The sequence below is a fragment of the Felis catus genome, chromosome E2, assembly GCF_018350175.1.
Source record: "Felis catus isolate Fca126 chromosome E2, F.catus_Fca126_mat1.0, whole genome shotgun sequence".
In the NCBI taxonomy this organism is placed as follows: domain Eukaryota; kingdom Metazoa; phylum Chordata; class Mammalia; order Carnivora; family Felidae; genus Felis; species Felis catus.
The window spans coordinates 29340058-29347262 of NC_058382.1; positions in this window are offsets into that span (position 1 = coordinate 29340058).

The window sequence follows — 7205 nt, forward strand, 5'->3', positions numbered from 1 at the left end:
AGCCTTTGAAATCAGAGATGGATGGACAGGAAGGTTGTACTGGCCCGGGCTTGGCGAACTCAACCAACGCAAGCGGCCTGAGGTTCAGAGAATCTACCCCACGCTGGGTGAGTTCTCGAGACACCTGCTGGCTGGACGGTGCATCAAGAAGACCCTTCAAGGTCTGAGGAGGATAAGTAGGTGGTATCTCTCAGAGCTAAGCCCTTTCTGCATTCCATAGACTCAAGGAGCCAACATGGGGCAGTGGTGAAGCACATGACCTTGGATCTCTCAGCCCATGCCATTGACCGGCTGGGTGGGTGATGCTGGAGAGTGACTATCCTCCAGCTTCTGCTTCCTCATCCACATAATGGAAATAATAGTGGAAACTATATCACAGCTTTGTGGTAAGGATGAAATAAAAATGCATCCCATGGGAAGTGTTCAGTGAAGAGTGGTTGCTTTTATTTTCAGCACCATGGGTCTAATGGAATATTCACAGAAGGCCGGAAAGAATCTTTTAGAATTGAGTCTAAGGGAACCTAGGTGGGTCAGGGGGTTAAGCATCTGATTCTTTTCTTTTCTTTCTTTCTTTCTTTCTTTTTTTTTTTAAATGTTTATTTATTTTTGAGACAGAGACAGAGCATGAACGGGGGAGGGTCAGAGAGCGAGGGAGACGCAGAATCCGAAACAGGCTCCAGGCTCTGAACTGTCAGCACAGAGCCCGACACGGGACTCGAACTCATGGACCGTGAGATCATGACCTGAGCCGAAGTCGGACGCTCAACCAGCTGAGCCACCCAGGCGCCCCTAAGCGTCTGATTCTTGATTCCAGCTCAAGTCTTGATCTCAGGGCCGTGAGTTCAAGCCCCGTGGCTGGGCTCCATGCTGCGTGAGGAGCCTATTTAGAAAAATAATAATAATAACTGAGCCCAATCATCTAATTTCACAGAAAGCGTAGCTGAGATCCAAAGAGGGTGCTTATGACCCTCTCACGGTCCCCCCTGGTTAGAGGCAGAGCTGCCCCAATGAGACCAATCTCTTAATCTAGGTGACAGTTCGACCTGCTGAACATGTGATCTGACTCTGTAAGAATCGTTGTTTTTAAATACATGTCTTAAGAAAGTTGTACCAAATGAAAAAGAAGAAAACAAAATCGGTAGCCCTGAATGAAAGTGACCATTGAAAGAGATCCAGAGGCAAACCTCAAAACAGAGGGATGTGTCCCCTGTCATCATCACACTGCGCCTAAGACTGGAGTCATTTCTGCCTCATGAGGTGAGTGATCCCTAGTGCATTTTAATGCATGTTTTATTTCTCCATTGATTTTAATTAAAAGGATATTGTCAAGGTTGCTAGGCATAAATATTGACTGATTTTGACACTACGGTTGTCCCAGAGGGCCAGGCTTGCTTTTTCAAGGTTCTTGTATCTCTTCGGATTCCTCACACTTCCTTTTTGGTGTGCTGGAAATATCAGAAATAGAGCTCTTCCAGAATATTTGAGAGACAGCACAGGTCGGGAAAGAAAGAAAGAAAGAAAGAAAGAAAGAAAGAAAGAAAGAAAAGAAAGAAAGAAAGAAAGAAAGAAAGAAAGAAAGAAAGAAAGAAAGAAAGAAAGATCTGGTAACTGGGAAACATAACTCAGAAATGAGATCTTGGGCCTTGGCTATGACAGAATGGTTGCATGCGTGGTATGAATTACTAAGTAATGATCTGATTCCTGAATCTATTTGGCCAGTGTATACACATACTTATATATCTCCAAAAGCCTATATGGGCATTAGAAGTGCTTTGGATAGAGCAAAATCGTGCACTCCTTTGAAGGATGATTTTAGTATAAGAGATTCCTATAGCCCATCAGGCCTGATGCACCCCCCCCCCCCAGCCCCGTCCCTCCACCCCAGACCTGAGTTTCCTTGTGATTTCTGAGTGATTACGACTCCCAGAGTGAGCAGGCTGTCTGGTCAGGCGCACGATTCACGCCCATTGCTATCGAGGGACCCGGAAGCCTTGGGATGGGGCCGGCATCTCAGGGTTAATTGTAGCAGAGTCCAAAGCAGCGGGAGGTTACAGAGGCCCAGCACTGTATCAGGAGGAGGTGGGCTTCGGGAATAAGTGGTGTGAAATGCATTATGAACATTCTCAGCAAAGAGCAATTGTCTTTTTCTTGTTGATAGTAGAAAATCAATACGGTTGTTTTCTGTTCGGTGTTCAAGGGCACAAGTTGCTGCTCCTTCAGGCTGGAGAAGTTCATAGGGCGGTTAACGAAATGTCAGCAGTGATTGAGCAGTTCAAGCGAAATTGACATCCCTCTGCCATAAGTCTACCCTAAGTGAACTGGGAGTCACAGGGGGAGGCAGAGCATCCCGGGCCATGGGGAGCAGGTGGACCGACATGTCAAGCTACGGAGGAAACAGGTGGGCAGGGCAGACACGTGGCCGCCCTCCTTCGGTGAGGCACCTGATGGGAGGAAGGGAGAGAGACTCTGATCAGCAGAGGGTATGCCCCGAAACCGACATAACACCGATCCCATAGGACTGAGCGACAATCTCCTTTGCTGCTCCAATCTTGTGGCCCGGGGATTCTTTTCTCTCCGCGCTGTCCGGCTTGTTGTATATATTATTTCTGTTTCTCTTTCCCAGATGACCTTCCTTTTCCCACCCTTTCCACTCCCTTCTCTAGCTCTGTTTCCTAAGTAGCTGAGGGGTATTACTGAGCATCTCAGGGTGGGTAAGAGGCAGGTTCTGGATTCAGATCCAGGGTTTAAATCCTGGACGGGGCATTACTTGGGAGAGAGACTTGAACTTCTCCCAAGCCCCAGTTTCTCCAACTGTAGAAGCGGGTGGTGGTTGCTCTTACCTCCTAAGATTGTTGTGCGAATCAGTGAAATTACGCATGTGGAGATCTCACGCGTAGAAAGCACTTGAACCTCCTCTTTTGCTATTCTTGGGCCAGAAACGGAAGCGGCATACCCCCTTCTGCTCACATTCTGCTAGCCGGAGCTCAGTCACCAGGCTGCATCGAACTGCAAAGGAGGCTGGGAAATCAATCTATCTGGGTGCCTGGGAGGACAAAGGAAATAGTTTGGTGAACAACTAGCCGGTGTCTGCCATACAAACAAACCATATAATTCCTCTTCTTTGGGGGACGAGGAGCTGATCCTGTCCTTTTTAGGGAGGAGTTGGAAAAGGTTTTCAGGTTAACTTATTGGTCTTTTACTTAACGATTTTTTTTTTTTACATTGAGTGATCACGACCTTTCATTTCTATAAATGTTGACAATTTTGCCCAAAACAGCTGTCCCCAGACAGTCTTCTGACTCGTGTGGGATTAATCCCTCTAGTAGCTGGCCCTCCGCTCTGGCAGCTGGAAGATGAAACCAGTCTCCCTCCTGCTCCGTGCATCTCAGCACAAAACTGGCCGCACAGGAGGCGCTCACACAATAGACTTGGGCTAAAAGAAGGAGCGACAAATAGTCTTTCTGTCTCCAGATAGCTCAACATTTACATAAATCTTTTCCTGTGGCTCTCAGTCCCGAACGCTTCTGTAAGCAGCAGATGAACTGAATTTGCAGTAGTGGCCGAAGAAACCCGTGCTGGGCTGAAAGACCCAACACAGGCAGAAAGGGGTGCTTTTCTTCCTCTCCAAGCGTGATGACTGGCTGTCCGTTAGAAGGCTGGAGCAGCGTGTCTGCACGGGCACGGGCACACACACACACACACACACACTCAAGCATTTGTTTTTACACAGGAGCATGGATAGGTTTTTACCCAGGTTATATAATTAAGTGATGGCCACGGTATAATTTTGCATGGGCTCCAGGATTTCTGCATGTCCCTCCCCGAATCCCACAAGGTAAAAGGTCTGCTGGGGTCTCGCGGAAGGCCTCCAGAAATAAAATATGGTGAGAAGCAGAAGTTCAAAACCATCCGGATGTAACGACTTTTTCCCTCCTTAAGTATTTTCCTATGCATGAGAATGTCTCCCCCACCAACTGACTCTCCACCATAACATTTTGGAAAGGAGAAGTAGATGGAGAAGGCCAGCCTCCAATGAAAATGAGGACATCTTCTTGAAAAGGAACCTCCAGCAGAACCCCATTGCTAAAGCTCTTCTGTCTCTTATCAAGACATCATAATGGAGTCTGTTAGGAAAACTCCTGAATGGTTGCCCTAACTTTTCTATGGCTTGGAAACACTTCCATTTTTTTTATTTCTTGTTGGATGTGGGGAACTAGAGGGGGATCTCTGTCTTTTCTGCATTCCGGTTTTCCGTGACCAAGGAAAGGGACATCAAAGGGCTCATTGAAATAGATAAAATGCCCCATCAAGTCGCTCTAATAAAACAGTATCTTGATGGTCCTTGAAAAGATGGATCAGAGGCATATGGACTCAATTTCCCTTGGAAAAAAATCTACTGGGCAAAAGAAAACCAAGCGGTGGGGGTAAAGTGTTTTAAGTATTTTATTCCATTTCCAGTTCTGAAATACGACTCTAACTCTTTGTCTATGAAGAAAGTCCATTGGCGTTGATCTTAGCTCTGGATCCGGGTTAAATTTTGACTCCCGAGGAGTCTGGAAAAATTAATTGGGGAAACCCAAAGGGGGCTAGTGTAGCTACAGTATATCTTTAAATAGAGCTCTCTGCATTCTTATCTCCAAATGCAAGAACTGCATCTTGGGGTGGGGGAGAGGGGAGAAGGAAGGGAGAGGACTCGGATTCTCTAACTTGTAACCTCTTGTTCTAGGCCTTCCATCTTCAAATGTCATCAGCTCTGAAATGAGCACTAAATCTTCACTATATCTCTTGCGATTGTCAAATGCTCCTTTGTTTGGTGTCAATTAGATAGGAAAGAACTTTCGATAATTCAATAGTTCTGTATTAAAGGGCAGCTCAACCGCACATAACTTATCTCCACGGTTATCAATTGTTTTTATGGAACAGCCAAGTGAAGATCACTTGGCTAACTCACCAGTCATCCATCAGGGCTCAGACTCATCGGAGTAAATGTAGAGTTATGATTTAATTACCGAAAGGTTGGGTTCAAATACAAGGGAATGAGACTTGTTTATAGAAGAACGGCTTGTTTTTCTCAGTTACTAATCATGAGCTTAATTTTTAATGGAAGAGCATTGCTAGCATAATTAACACCCAATTTACATGTGCATCCATAGAACCAATTAATTAAATTTTATTGATGTCTAGTTGCTTTTTAAAATGCTTTCCAAATGCCTCCAAATTGATTTTAAACTGTTGATAGTGGAAGTCAGTTTACGCTTTTCTTGGTTTATGAAATACTAACCTCTTCATTCATTAAAATATGCTTTATCTACTAGAGGCGTTCTATAATTTGCTAAGGATATTTTGCATGGAGTACACAGCGTGCTCTGATGGCAACGTAAGTGTGAACAGTCTTAGACATAAATGCTAGAGTATTTGGGGGCTATAGTTAGGTGACCCCAAGGATCTTAAAATAAAGAAAGTAAGAGTGCCCTCTAAAACCAGAACAGAGATAGGCAAAGTCAACTGAGAGGGACAAAAAGCTTCCAGAAGAGCAGAATGAGATCATAACCTGGAGGGGTTACTTCTACAAGGTTGATCAGCAATACAAGCTTGAAAAAGCTTGTAATTTAATGCTGCACAGACATACAAACACTATGGGAAAGACTTTGGGCGTTTTGAATTTTCAGTTCCTCTGGAATGACCATCGTTCCCGCAACTTGAAAATCTCTAGCGGATTTCTTAATCGGATGCCAATCAATGTTAAATTCATAAAAATCCCCCTCTTCTACTCACTAAGACACACACGTGCAGAATTAATACTTCGAGACTCCTAATGCTCTGGTTAAAGACAAACTTTCTTAACATGCCAACAATGTAGTTTCTCACCCGTATCATGTGCCCATGGCTCTCTCCACTCCAGCCACGCTGGTCTTCGATTCCTTGTGCAAAACAATCCCCCTCATTGCTATGGGGCCTGTCAAAGCGTAATTTTTTAAAGGTTATGAACAAGACTCCCATACAAATACAAAGTGAGCAGGTGCAAAGATTATTTAGCTCAGTGAAGGAACCAACGACATGGTAAAGCTAGTTCAAAGAGCATTTGAGAAACAGCATTATTTATAGGTCCTAGGAAAAGAAAGGTTGAAAAACATTGTTCATTTATATACAAAGTGTTTAATGGATTCCAGTGCAATAAAACCATAATTTGGGGATTGTTTTCTTTTTCTAAGAAATCATTTACATCTCTCCCAGACGAAAACATCTCCCAGTTAACTGTAACTTCCTAGAGTCTGGGCCCTAATCAATAGTGAAGAATATGGCAAACAAAGGTAGATTATCCCAAAGTAGGGGTTGGCAAACTATGGCCTATAGGCCAAATACAGTTCAGGGCCCATTTTTGTATATGTTGAGAGCTAAGAATGTTTTTTTGTTTTTGTTTTTGTTTTTTTTTTTTACATTTCAGAAAAATTTACATACAAGTTAGTTAACATATAGTGTAATAATGATTTCAGGAATAGAATTTAGAGATTCATCACTTACATGTAACATCCAGTGCTCAACCCAAAGTGTCTTCCTTAATGCTCCTTGCCCATTTAGTCCATCCCCCCACCCCAAACCTCTCCAGCAACCCTCAGTTTTGTTCTCTGTATTTAAGAGTCCTTTATGGTTTGTCTCCCTCCTGTTTTTATGTTATTTCTGTTTCCTTTCCTTTACATTCATCTGTTTTGTATCTTAAATTCCACATGAAGTCACATGATATTTGTCTTTGTCCGACTGACTTATTTTGCTTAGTATAATACACTCTAGTTCCATCCATGCTGTTGCAAATGGCAAGATTTCATTCTTTTTGATAGCCGAGTAATATTCCACTGTGTGTGTGTGTGTGTGTGTGTGTGTGTGTGTGTATACCATATCTTCTTTATCCATTTATCCATCGATGTACATTTGGGCTCTTTCCATACTTGGCCTATTGTCAATAGTGCTGCTAGAAACATTGGGGTGCATGTGCCCCTTTGAAACAGCACTCCTGTATCCTTTGGATAAATATCTAGTAGTGCAATTGCTGGGTCATAGGGTAGTTCGATTTCTAATTTTTTGAGGAACCTCCATACTGTTTTCCAGAGTGACTGCACCGGTTTGCATTCCCACCAACAATGCAAAAGAGATCCTCTTTCTCCGCATCCTTGCCAACATTTATTTTCTGAGCTGTTAATTTTAGCCAC